General features: G+C 33.7%; 2 long non-coding RNA genes across 9 annotated transcripts in view; one reads left to right on the top strand and one right to left on the bottom strand.

Annotated features, from left to right (window-relative positions):
* The window catches only part of LOC111094552, a 37,110-nt gene extending 26,307 nt beyond the window's left edge, over nt 1–10,803 (bottom strand). The window contains exon 1 of the long non-coding RNA XR_005385626.1: nt 10,462–10,803. This is a non-coding gene — a long non-coding RNA (uncharacterized LOC111094552). The remainder of the gene's footprint in view (nt 1–10,461) is intronic.
* The window catches only part of LOC102153439, a 65,840-nt gene continuing 61,846 nt past the window's right edge, over nt 10,571–14,564 (top strand). For 6 of the 8 annotated variants that reach the window (XR_005385623.1, XR_005385624.1, XR_005385622.1 and 3 more), the window contains exons 1-2: nt 10,571–10,740; nt 11,352–11,444. This is a non-coding gene — a long non-coding RNA (uncharacterized LOC102153439). The remainder of the gene's footprint in view (nt 10,741–11,351; nt 11,445–14,564) is intronic. The other 2 variants (XR_005385618.1, XR_005385619.1) reach the window with 2 other exon arrangements.

Here is a 14,564-nt window from a genome sequence, read left to right on the forward strand (position 1 = left end):
TTTGCAATCCTACACTACCTGCACCTCAACTCATATTTCCTTCTTTTAGAAGGAAAAATTGTATTTTCTGCTCTCATCAAAGGCTTGTCCAAATCCTCAATTTTTTTTCTCTAATTCCTACATCCCCTAGGCTTCAGAATTCATTCTGGAACTGATCACCCAAATCCTAAATTTCTCCTAATGCACTAGATCATTTCCATTAGCATAAAAACAAAAGGAATGTATCTGTTCATAAATCAAAACAAACAAAAAAAGGTAGATAAAAAAATCCTTGATTCCACCTCTGCTCATATTTATCACCCTATTTTTCTTTCCCTTCTACAGTGAACATTTTAGAAATTATATTCTATATAAATGGACTCTAGCTTCCTCACCACCAGATCTATAATCCATTCACTCCTAGAGAACTTCCACTTCTACATTCCACTGGAACTGCTCTGTTTTAGTCAAAGCAGAGGTCACATTAAATAGTTTCTAATCCCCGTATTTAACACAATTCCTTTCTTGAAACACAAACTTCTCTTGGTTCCAGAGACAGAATACTTATTTGCCTTTAAGACTTACTTTGTTGGCTTCTTTTTCTCTCCCTTTTCATGTAGTAATTCACAGAGCTTGATTCTGGGACCCTTCTACTTTGTTCTTGATATGTTACTCTGTTCAGCGAGCTCCTCTAGCTTCATAAACATTCAGTATCATCCATGTGATGAAAACTCTTAAATTCATCTGTATGGGACACACTGTACCCTGAGTTCTAGGCACAGGGATATGACATCGGGATCTTATGTTTAATATGCCCTCCAGATATAGTACTATAAACTTAGTAAGTCTTGTATTCTCCTTGTAACCTGCCTCCCATCAAGGTGTTCCTTCACAATCACCTCCATTTTAATAAATGTTACCATCTTCCTCTCTTATTAATCTCTGAGGCTCAGAAGCATCCTTAATTATTTTCATTATTTTAATACCCATATCTATTACATGAGGAAGTCTCATCACTTTCTCTCCAAAATAAAGCCGGATTTTACCATGTTCTGTCCATATCCAGTGGGCGTATTCTTGTCCAAGTAATAGTTGCCTCTACTTTGTTAGCTGTACTCCATGCTTCCACATGGGTTTCCATAGTATATTTCCCTTTAAATAGCCAATGTGATAATCCAAAATTATCCAAATTCAAATTAGGTCATAAAATTCTCTTGCTTAAAAATCCTCATTGACTTCTCATCACATCTGAAGAAAAATATACAGCCCTTTCCACAGTCGTCAAGCCACAACCTATACTTAGCCCCCCTACTCAAATATATGCCTAGAATATTTTGTTCTCTTCCCCCAAATCCTCACACTCTGTTTCTCTGTTCTCCTTTAGGACTCAACTCAAAGTTCACCTGGGTACAGCCAGGACTACCGCAGAAAGTTCTAGTAAGGCTCACAGTGAAACAAGAAACAAAGTTAGATGTATATAACTATGCTAGCCATACAGTTTTTTCTTGGTCTTCAGAGGGATCTTTAAATGATTTGTCCTAAAACAACATGAAAGACAAGAAAGTCCACGGGCATCGGCACCTCAAATTTGGCAGAATCTTTCTCCACTTTGGTTCCTGCAGCACTGAATTTTTGGTCTGTCCCTGTTAGTGAAAGTAAACTCTACTGAATTCAAATCACCATTTTCTCTGACCCCTAAATTGGCATCAGTGTTGGACACCTCGCCTAGCCCACTCTATCTTACATGGAATAAGGTCTATGAGACAGAGAAGATGAGACCTGGCCATCTGAACACCCATGCTTACATTCTCCGCCCACCAACTTCCTAATTTTTCACATCAGTTTCATTTTCTTGATGACACTTATCACAATCTGAATATGGATCATGTATTCATTAGTTTGCTCATTTATCATCTATCTCTATCTCTACTCACACACAAGTTAGGTTCTGTTAAAACAGAGATTTCTATGTCTTGTTCCTTTTATATTCCTAGTTTGTAGACTGTAATAACTCACATAAAGTAGGTGTTCACTAAGCATGTTTTACTAAAGGAATAAATATAGCTGAATTCATTTTGCCTTCCAGAAGGCCTTCACTTAATTGTTATTCTTGGTTAACATATAAAAAAGATAAAATATTTAATGCTGTATAATGTGATAATTACTTATGCATCTTCCTTCCATTTTCTCTACCATGTTTACAATTTTATTCACCTGCATTCATTATACTGATTAATGTACTTGTAGTAAAATAGGTCTCTATGGATGAATAAATTTCATACCAGTTATCATAATTGAGAACTATAATTGGATCATAAAAATTATCATTTATGTGGAGAGATATATTTGGACAACATACCCTTAAACCAAAGTAATAAGAAGAAGATCAGAGAAGGAAATAAATGAAATAAATGTGTCATTTGCATATAACATGTATTATTTGCATAGAACAATGCCATGTCATTGGTGTAATTAAAAATAAAAAAGCATCTTTGATTATAACTCAGGAATTAGGCACATATCCATATTTTAATCTATTAATCAATGAAAATGGGGAAACATTTTTTAAACATTTATTAGGGAACTTTAATCAAAGCTGCAGAGATTTTTATCTGTTTGTGGCAGTGCCAGAGAAATAGAAAGTAATAATTTAAACCATGCTAATTAAACACCTTAGAGGTACATATATTATTTCACTTTTTCTTTTCCTTTTTTTCTTTTTTCTTTTTTTTTAATTTGAAAGACTAACTGATCTCAAGGCAACATATCCGGTAAACGACAGTCAGAATATGACCTCAGGCTCATCCTCTTGCTTCCCTGTTCCTTCCCACACATGGCCAATGGCCTGATATTCAAAGACCAGGGCATTTCACCTATATTTCAATATTGCATCCAGAGTTATAACAACTGCTTTGAGTTAAAATTGAACTATAACTTATGAATATTTTCCTAATGTTAAATTTGATCTCTCTTTTTAAAGCTCGGTTCTTATTTTGCTATTTCCTCTTTTTAAAAAAATGATATTTAGAATTTATTTCAGATCTTTAGAAGATGTTTCACAAAATAGTTTGTGAAGGTGGAACATGCTGTATCAGCAGGCATGATAGCATAGAAGATATTTTCAAATTTGTAAATAAATTACTATTACATCCTGATCAGTTATTCACCAGTAGTTTGGCACCACTAGCAACATATAGTTTTATAGGAATAATAACTTACAACTTAATGTGACATTCAATACCACATTCTGGAGTAGATTAATGTTACAGTCAGTAGGATATTCACTGGGAAACCATTTCTGTTATCTATCTGAGTTCTCTGCAACCTTCTGAAAATATAAAATATGATTATATCATGTGAGATGCAAATAAGGCTAGCCACTCAGTGGCATTGCACAAATAAAGTGATACACACTTCCTTTTAACTCATACTTAATATAGAAGTTTCTTTTTAAATTTTTTATATATTTTATTTTTAGAGAGACAGCACTAGTGTATGAACGGGGGTTAGGGGGACAGAGGGAGGTTGAGAGAGAGAATCTTAAGCAGGCTCCATGCCCAGTGCAGACCCAATGTAGGGCTCCAATCTCATTAACCTGAGATCATGACCTGAGCCTAAACCAGGAATCAGACATTCTAACGACTCAGCCACCCTGGGTGCCCCAGAACTTTTGTAGAGGTTTCTGAAGAAATTTCAGTAAGTTTCTAATGAACTATCTGCAAAACTTAAACCTGTGATAATTCCCATTTCCTTTTTTTTTTTAAAGATTTTATTTATTTATTCATGAGAGACACACACAGAGAGAGAGAGAGAGAGAGAGAGAGAGAGAGGCAGAGACACAGGCAGAGGGAGAAGCAGGCTCCATGCAGGGAGCCGAACGTGGGACTCAATCCCAGGACTCCAGGACCACAGCCTGAGACAAAGGCAGATGCTCTATTGCTGAGCCACCCAGGGGTCCCAATATTCTCATTTTCTGAGATACAAAATAATTTAAAAGTACAGAAAAATTTAAGTTTTTTCAATTTTATTATCATGCAAAATTAATCTAAAGTAATAAAAATTATGTTGAAACATCAAAGATTTAATTCAAGAATATTTAATTCGAGAATCATGACTGTTCTACAAAATGACCCTGAGAAAAAATAAAAATAATTACATTTTAAATATATTTATTATGACTAAAAAGAATGATTAAGTATCATTCTTGTGACTCAAAGTTTTTTTTGAGTCCTATTTTGTTAGTTTGCTATACTACTTTTCTTCCTTTTTAAAAAGTTTATTATATTTAAATTCAGTTAATTAACATATAATATATCGTTAGTTTCAGAGTAGAGTTCAGTTATTCATCTGTTTCATATAACGCCCAGTGCTCATTATATCATGTGCCCTCCTTTACTATGTACTATTTTTATTTTCACTTTAGTGTTTATAGTTAGTGTACATAAAATATTTTGTTCTTACAGATTATGTTTCAACTACTTAATTTATAATATAACTAAATACTTTCCATGTGATTTCTTTCCATAAATAAATTTGATTCTCGGATTTCATTTCTAGGCTTCCCATGAGTAAACTTTTTATGCAACCCAAACTCAAGCATGTAAAATGTGTATCTATTGCAGAGAACAAATTGTATACATATATTTATCTTGTTTTAGAGGGATTCCAATGGTTTACTTATAAAACATAGAAATAAAAATTCTAATAAAGATCTTTCGTACTGAAGAATTTCTCAGTATTTTCGCTTTGACGAATTTTTCTCTTCAGGTCATAGAAATATCTAATTGTGGGTACATAGGTAAAAAACATTGCACTTAAAAACAAACAAACAAACAACAACAAAAAAAAACATTGCACTTGACCAATGGTAGAAATTAGACTCATTCTAATTTTTGCTATGCTTTGTGTTCAAAAGGTCTTATTTAATATCCACAAATATCAATTCTAGGTGCTCTTGAAGGTATTGATTTGCATGTTTGCTACTTTGTTATTGAATGTCTGCAGTAAATTACATGGCTATTATCACTTTTATTGAAACATTTTGTGTGATTTAAATGTATTTTTTCTATACCACAAAAGTGTTATTAAAGATAAAACAACATATAAAAAGAAAATACTACATGTGAATGTCTTCTTAAATAAACATTTTACTTTAAAATGGTTTTAGATTTGCATAAAAGTTGTGAAGATATTAAAGAGTTCCTCTCTATTCCACACTCTGTTTTTCCATTGACATCTTATGTTTGTATGGTACATTCATCACCATTAATAAGTCAATATTGACACAGTATTATTCATTAAAGTCTATATTCAATTCAAATTTCCTTAGTTTTTATGTAGCGTCATTTTTTCTGTTCCATGATTCTTCTCCAGAGACATTTCGTGTTGTAGTCTTTTATTCTTAGGCTCCTTAGGCCTCTCTGGTCTGTGACAGTTCCTCAGTCTTCTCTTGTTCTCTGAGACCTTGTCAGTTTGACGAGTACGTCAAGTATTTTCTATAATGTCCTTAATTAGAATTTGTCTGATATTTTTCTCATGACTACATGGTGGGGGGAGGGGCAGCTATATACCTTATTCTAAGTCATGAGTTTGGAACAAATCCACCTGTGCCGTTTCCCACCTGTGCCTGACAAATTGGGGAAATAGCATGATGGATAGAATGCTCTAAAACCTACCCAGTTTAGAAGTGCTTTAGCCTCAGCGTGAGACTTACATGGCTCAAACAGAACTTTCATGGGAGGACCGGGGAAAGGAAAACCAGTATCAATGTTGGGAAAAGCTTTTTACAACAGTAGCTGAGGTACATTGTTTCAAAGGCATTCATGTTTCAGCGTTTTAAAAGAGACTAAAACACTAGATCTTGGACCAATATTCAAAGATATGCCAAGGTACAAATATTGCAGAGTATGTTCTCCTGAGGGGGACTCACCAGTCTCGACATGATATATCTATGTAAGCAGAGGATGTGGTACAGTGAAAGATGGTTAAAGTAAGCAAGCATAGGAAGTGCAAGGGGCATTATGTATTGTGGACTCCTCAGCATTCTTATTTGTGCCAGTCTCTAGCCTGAACCTCCATGATTTGTGCAAGGAATCTTGGCTTTCGGGGAGCTCCCTGGAGAAAGCTCTCAGTAACTCTTTCAATAATCAAGCCCCCAAAAAAAAAAAAAAATAATCAAGCCCAACCATTAGAAAAACAAACAAATAAAACCCAACTAACCTTGCTGGTCACTATGGTAGGTAACAAACCTAGAGTAGCAGATACATTCCACTGCTCTTCTTTTGTTCAAGACCTTAAAACCAGGTATTCTGATGTTCCCAGAGACAAAGACCATTTCCATTTCCAATGCAAATCAATTATATCTCCAAATATCAAAGTATAATGTTGCTAAAATGTTTTTCAAAATTTAAATGCACAGTAATAATTATATTATTATGGTTGCATGCCTAATAGGCAGATAGTGAGATTCTTCAGTATTTCACACAACTTGGAATACACAACAGTAAAAGTTCTTGAGAAAAAGAACAAAGTTTCCTTTGTGCAATGGCATATGAGCTTAGACTTGCTCTCCTTGACCTCTGCCACTTAGCTCAATGCCTGGTCTTCTACCAGAATCAATCACCTTCTGGTTAGCTATTCCTTTATTTACAGAATATGGACTGAATTTCTCAGCAGAAAAACTTATTATAGTTATATTGCAACTTTCAGAGAATCCCTATAGTATCTTATTTTGGATCTGCCTGAACGTAGAAAGGATTTCAAGAGGAAGATAATATGAAATCTTGTCTAGAAATCTTCAATCATCAACACAGCAGAAAATGTTACCTGCTAACAATATTTTAAATGTTAGAAATACTTTTGAATAATATATTTTTACAATATATTCAAGAGCATGTTCTTTCTTGTATTCTCCTGCTGATATGTTGCTTAAGCTTCCTGTTCATAAGCCAGTTCAGTGAAAATGAAGAGTGAAGCTGGTTATCTCTATCTCTGCTACTGGAACTAACAGAAATGGTATTTCTCTATGCTTTGCATTTGATGCTGGGTAATTTCAGAAAATTACCAAAGTTTTGTATGTGTACACCTGAGTGCATATGTATATGTATATGTATTGATATATGTGAATATATAGAAATATCTTCATTATGAGGTTAAGACTTTCAAAAGAATACTCACAAAAATTAATTTGTTTTATATTTTTATTAATATTGATAGTTAACAAATCACTTTCATAGCATAACAGATCTTAGTATATATACATATATTTATGTTCTGTATCACAAACTTCAATTGATATCTTTTCAAAAGAACATTGCACATCTAAAAAAATACAGATACTATTTTGAAAAAATAAACTCTATCAAGTAATAGATACTCATAGCTAAGCCAGAAAATGCTGGAAATATAGTATCCATAAACATCTCAGGGCAGAATCCAATGGCAGCTATTATACAGAATTTTTTACTTAAGATATAGGAGTTGAAAAATACTTTTCAGTAAAAGATAAGTATTTTATGTTTTAGTTTTGTGTAATAACACTCACTGATATATCAGGAAAAATTTCAGGAGAGTTAACAATAACATGCTCACAAAATATGGTCATAAAATATATTAACACAGTCATAAACATGCAAGGAGAAAAACTAAAAAAGGGAGAAAAAGGAATAATCTCTACAAAATGCTAATGAAAAATATAGCCTAGGAAATATATTTCTTTAATAAAGCCCTTAGGTCCAAATGTTATTTTGTACTACTTCCATGAAGCCTTTAAAATTTTTTTATTTTACTCTTTTATTATGCTCATAACATCTAAATTTTTATAATATTGTATAAGCATGCTCTATCTAAGCAATGATTTGCCACACATAATAGCTCTCTTCTATGACCTAGTCCTCACACTGATGATCCTTTTTTTTTGGGGTGGGGGTTCCAATAACTCACTCAAGAACACTCATACTGACAAAAGATGAATGAAATCTGAGGAAAATAACAGGTGGAACATAGGAATTGAAAATTATATTTGTTTATTATTTTTTAGAGATTTTATTTATCTATTCATGAGAGACACAGAGAAAGAGAGGCAGAGACACAGGCAGAGGGAGAAGCAAGCTCCATGCAGGGAGCCTGACGTGGGACTCGATCCCAGGTCTCCAGGATCATGCCCTGAGCTGAAGGCAGCGCTAAACTGCTGATCCGCCCGGGCTGCCTGAAAATGATATTTGTTATGGCTTATCTATGCAAGCAGTTGAAGGCTTCAATCTGAACTAAGGTAGTGTGCTTGGTATTACATGGAGGCTTTTGCTAAAACACATCTGAACAGATTAATTCTTCTATGAAGAACCTTGCAGCAGTTCAAAATGAAATATTCCTTAGACTGAGTGTTACAGAAGAGTAATATGATAATTTTGAAAATTAGATGCATTCAGGTTAGGATTGATTAAGACTTTAAAGTTAAAAACTCTTAAATGAAATAACTCAAATGCCCATTAAGTTACCAAGTAGCAGGTTAAAAATTGCTAACCAGATAATGTCCAAATATTTTTAGATGGTGCCAGAGCTATGACCTTGTAAAGCATAAATGTGTATACTGCAAAAAAAAAAAATCCTTAGTTTATTTATAATCTCCTGAGATGAACAAGTTTTTAATAGAACCAATTTATGCAATGTAATAAGTAAATGATAGTTGCAATAATGAGTTTGACAATTTTTGTATTTATTGTTTCTCAATTTTAATTAGAACTGTATGGTTTTTGAATTTCTAATTATAAAACAAAATGAAATGTGATTTGACTTTCAGTTGTAAGCCTTTTGGGGCCCTTTAAATCATCTTTATCTATGAAAAGAAAGTCGTGAGCAACAATAATATAAAACAAGCCCTCAATGTTATCAGTGGTGCAAGAGTCACTGAGTTAATCAAAAGCAATTAGCTTTTCTCTCAGAAGTGTGCTGTTAAGATACACTTAAATTGAAGCATTATGTTCTGCTAATATGAAACTCTTTACTCTCATTTAGTAATGATTTTCTTTGCATTTAAATCATGCCACCACTGTTTTTGCTGACCTTATCAGACATAAAATGAGATGGCCTCTTTGAGGTAATAAAGGGCCTGGTTTTGGCTAAATTCTCATACCACTGTAGTTTTTCCTCTTGCATCATAACTGGTCTTGTTTTACAAAGGGCTTTTTACTTGTATGATCATAATGTGTGATGTTTTTGCTTGAGACGGTCCTCTCAGCGACCCATGGGCTTACAGATTCAGAACTTTAGCAGGACCTTTGATCACAGCTCCCCATGAACTAAAATATTGAAATGTGGCTTGGATGATACTTTGAAAACTTTTTAGGTTGGTCAAAAATATATATATATATAAAGAATGCTGGTCAACTGATAAATACGACATTGATTGAGTCCTTTTTGTTGCTATGGTTGTTGCCAACTGCAGGAACCAAATTCAGCTAATGGAAGGATACTTTGTACTCAATGTGGACAATAATGACTGGCAGGCAATGGGTGAAATCTACCTCAATCTCTAATTCTACATCATTAACAATTATTGAAGGGAAATCATAACAAAACAAACTTTTCTAAGCAGAAGAGACTTTTCAACCACATCAAACTACAATCATTTAAAGGGAGTTAGATAAAATTGGATGTCTTGTGCCATGTATGAAGAGTTGGGTAAAAGTCCATTTGTTGGAGATACAACTAAATTAACATTCCCTTGCTAAATGATATATTTTAGGTATTAAATTAAACATTCTAGGTATTAATAAAATTCCTCTCACTATATTGCAGTGACCCCAAATAATAAAGATGGCAGATACTTCTCTAATGTGTACTATGTGTTGGACACCTTATACATTAGTATATATGTTAACATATGTAATCATTAAAAATCTTAAGAGATAGTAACTATGATAATATCTGTTTTACAGATAGGGTAAATGAGAGCTCATGAAAAATAAGTAAACTGACAAAGGTCACACCACTAATGAGAGGCAGAATCAAGATTGTCATAATCAGGCTGGCTCCAGAGTCCATTTCCTTTACCATTATATTATACTGCCTCTCAGAATAAATTAAGAGCTGACACTGTTTCTTCAGGAAAGATTAGAATTTGAAGTTAAAAGAAAAATAAATATATCATATAAATTTGATATTTTATATCAAAGTTTTAGTAGTTCCTATAAAAAAGAGTAGTGTTTTGTTAGGAAGACAAAATTATACTCACTACATATCACTATTATCTACAGACATCTACACAACAGTCTAGTTAAACAAATCTGACTAAAGATGACTAGGGCTGTTATGTTTAAGGCATGTATTCAGGATATACAAAGCATAATTTGAAAAGTAATTCAGTTATATGTCAAATGTACAACACAACAGGGAATGATTTACAATTATTCTAAGTGAAGCACCATTCTAGTTTATACTGAGCACGCATATGAAGTCCTATGGGAAAGATTTGGAGAACAGTACCTTTTTACGAGGTGTGCAGGAATAAGATGGAAGCAAGCTCTGGAATTGGCAAAGCCATTCAGTTGAGGTCACAGTAGTAGATTATGACAAGCTCGAATCTAGTCCTAAAGTGGCTGAAGTCATGAGAGTCATAAACAGCTTGGACAGAGCAGTTCTCAGAAAGAGGCCAGGAATATATAGGATGAAATGTAAGCAATGTTCCAGAATGTCTAAAGACTGCAACAGAGTCTCTCTATAGAATCAAGTTTTCAGACTAATTGTGTGCCAGCTCTTCTAAAGGTAAGGAAACTTCCTTGTCTATATACAGCTTTAATCACCTGGGCTGAACCTAGAGAATGCCCAGAGCAATGCATGGCCTATAACAACAAGCAAAGACTAAATTACAAAGTAAATTCTGGCAGCTTCCAGAGAAAGTCTGTCTTTCAACAGGCTCTGCTGAGTTGACCTGTAGCAATCCTTTTCTATTTACAAATAGTCACATCATAATATCTATAAAGACATAAGCTATACAGTACAATGACTTGAGACTTCTTGGTGGTACATTAGTTTGTCAGTCACTCAACTATGTTTTACATATACTTTAGATCAAGCCCTGGGGAAATAATAGTGACCAAGAAAGACAGGCCCCAGTGTACACAAGATTACCCATCAGTGTGTTGGTGTGAGGACAATATTATTGTTGACTTGTGGTAGTTAAGAACATAATATCTTAAGACTGACTCAACCTTGTTAAGACTTTTTACAAGGAAATCTGTCAGCAAATGTCAGTATGTATGTTATATGTCTGTATGTAAACTAAATATTACACATAAACAGGTAATTGCAGATTTCTGGTTAAACATGGTGAATTGAATACATGTGTTTATCTTCATACCTTCCTGCATTTTCAGAAAAATGAGAGTAATAAAATTGAGAAAATCTTAAATTAGTCAAAGAAATGGAGAGAAGGCAACAGAGGAAGAGAAAAACAACAAAAAAAAAAGGTAAGATGAACAGTTATCACAACAGCAAAAGCTAAAACATAAGTCCTTAAAGATGGATAAATCAACAAAAAGCAGATTAATTTGTATTGTAGAAAACTGGAAAGATCAGGAATACCAGAAATTAAAAATGAAACTGAGAACTTGCTGAAACAGGTTTGCTTAAAGACATTTAGAGTCAGCTAGATCCTGCTTTTCCACCATTCCCTGTCCCCTAGATCTGCTACTCATCTCAATAAGGAGACAGAAGGTTAATCCTGGGCAAACATTGACAGAAGAATTCCAGGATCTTGAACACACTTGAGAGCAGGATTTATTGAAAACAGGGAAGAGTTACAGCCTCTGTCCTTTACACCAATCTCAGGACCCTGAGAGTCAGCCTTCTGCCTTGTATACTATGGTCTTTTGATGCCAAGACCTATGAGTGAGGCATCATTTATTGCAGGGGTTAACACTCCAGGTTTGATTCTTGGTGAATCACTTTATTTTCAAACCCAAGGATCGATATTCCTTGCACATAAATACAAAGCATCTAACCATCTTTTCACTACTATAAAATTTCTAATGAGAGCCAGAAATCACCAAATTTCTTAAGTAAAGTCTTCAATACAAAAGGGAAGACTAAAATAAGAGAACAGAAATCTAGAGAGAACAAAAATAAGGAAGAAAGCAGGACAATTACTGAAAATGAACTAAAATTATCCTTCAGAGACAAGAAAAAATATTACCTCCATAAATGGGGACATGATGTTGCAAAAGAAACAGTCAACGAATGTGATACTTCAGAAGTTTTTCAGAGTGAAAAAGCTGATCACATACTAGTGATTAGGAATTAGAACGACTTTGGACTTCTATGCAGCTACATTGAGTTGTAGAAGACAAAGAGAACTGCCTTCACGATCTGCAGGAAAAAAAAAAAACTTGCCAATTTTGAATTTTATATCCAGTCTCTCCATGTGAGACAATGTAAATTATCAACACACTTAAGCTTTATCCATCCTTTCCCAGAAGCTCCTGGAAACTGAGATCCAAGCAATAGAACAAATCAAGAGGTATTCAACTCAAGAGAGTGCTGGAGGAATATCTAGGATGATGGTAGAGCAGATGGTAAAAAAGCAGAAGTCCTGGGGTATAGGTCTCTGCAAGCCATGTCACCAAGACAAAGGCAAACAAATGAAAAACTGAAAGACTACTTGAAGTGTGTGTTAACACTGTTCTGTATAGTTTTTGGTTTGGGAAGAAATAGCAATGAGTACATTAATAAATATTCAAATCTAAATAAGCAATGATTAATTCTGGGTAACAAATTATAATACAATAATGCAATTTTAGTGTAGAATTTATATCTGGCATTTTAATATAAAGAGTGACAAACTTGTGATATAACTATAGTAAGGAAATAAAGGAAGAAAATGCTTTTGTGAACATCTATGCTTGTGTAGGAGAGTGCAGTCTGTCTATATGTAAAACTTCTTGGTGGGAAGAGTTCTGTAAGTGTTCAAATGTCATCTTCCATAGAGGAAAGGCAATAGTGCTTCAAAATGAAAAGTCAAGAGAGAGCAGAATATAAGTAGTATTGAGTATTTATAGGTAGGTAAATAAAGAAATGGCTAAAATAATTAAGACGATTGCTTCTAGGAATGTTATGGGGCTATGGGATGGAGATTTCATTATAAATTTGGCAATATTATATGAATTTAAAAATCATGTGCTTTGATAAAAGCAATTTTTAAAAATAGCATAAAATATGTTGAAATGTGTTGGAAGAAAGAAACAGTAAGTCAAGTCATCACAAACTACTTATTAAGACTCCAATATACCCAAGTTTCATTTTCATAAATGTGATCATCCATTAGAAAAGTTAAATAAGTACTGGGGGAAAAAATAAAGGTAGGAAGTAAAATTTTGGCATGAATATTATTTTTTCAAAGAAAACTCCACTGTACTCATCAATGTTGGGTCAGTATTCATCATATACGCTCCTATAACATCCTAAACATTCCTGTCATAGTCAATATACATACAATTGTGACTAGTCTGTTGTCTGTCTGCCGCCAGACTCAGTCTCCCCAAGGGTAGGAACCCTGTCTGGCATGTTAATTCCTATATTCCCATCACTTGATAAGCAGCTGTTACAGCACTGGCTCTCAATATAGATTTGTTGAATTAATGTTGAATGAATAAGATGTCCCTCTTTAATAGAAATGTTTTGTCTTGTTAAAGAGATAGAAAACTATAAACTCAATCATTAGGGTGCCCAAATGGCATCACGTAAGGCCCCAAGTCAGTAAACTGACTTAAAACCTAACCTAACTGCAGTGAACCCCCTAGAAATGTAACCAGTCAACATGGAAATCTCCTGGTCAGACCTAGGGAATTTACTGATAGATCCTTTTTGTTCATCCTGGGAAAGCAACCATGCCTATAATTATTATTTTCTAAATTTTTCTTTTTTCCACTCCTTCTCTGCCTTTAAAAACTTTTCCTTTCCTTAGCTCTGGGGAGTTCCCTTCTGCTTGCTGGGTTGGATGCTACCCAATTTATAAACTGAATAATAAAGCCAGTTAGATCTTTAAAGTTTACCATATTCAGCTTTTGTTATTTAACAGGTTTAGAATTATATCATTGACCTTTGCTCATTTTTTAATTCTCTGAATTGTAAGCTATTTTACAATCTAAAATTATTTTGAGAAGTATTCTCATTACAGTCTCTTGGCACATTTTAGGCACATTAACAAATCAGTGGCCATTTGTGAATTTGCATTATTGTCCTAATTTCATTAGTTTTTATTAGGAAGCATGGACTCAAGAAAGAAATGTAATAATATTGGTTTAAAAAGGGCAAAAAAACATTCATTACTCTTTGATTAAATTTCTAATCAGTATTCATTTCCAGTTTCTTCCAAGTTACACTAGAACATAGCAAATAAAAAACAAATCACTAAGCCTGGCAATATTTAAAATATGAATGTCACTTTCCAAATTCATTATTTTCTTCTCCTCAAGGCAACAGACAGCTTAGCTTTCATGGCAAGAAAAATAGTTCCTCTGTGGTCATTTCAATGCATTAAAAGATTTTAAATTTTCTAAGACATTATTCCAGCTTGATCTAACAAATGCTGA

This window comes from Canis lupus, chromosome 38 (assembly GCF_011100685.1).
Source record: "Canis lupus familiaris isolate Mischka breed German Shepherd chromosome 38, alternate assembly UU_Cfam_GSD_1.0, whole genome shotgun sequence".
Lineage (NCBI taxonomy): Eukaryota > Metazoa > Chordata > Mammalia > Carnivora > Canidae > Canis > Canis lupus.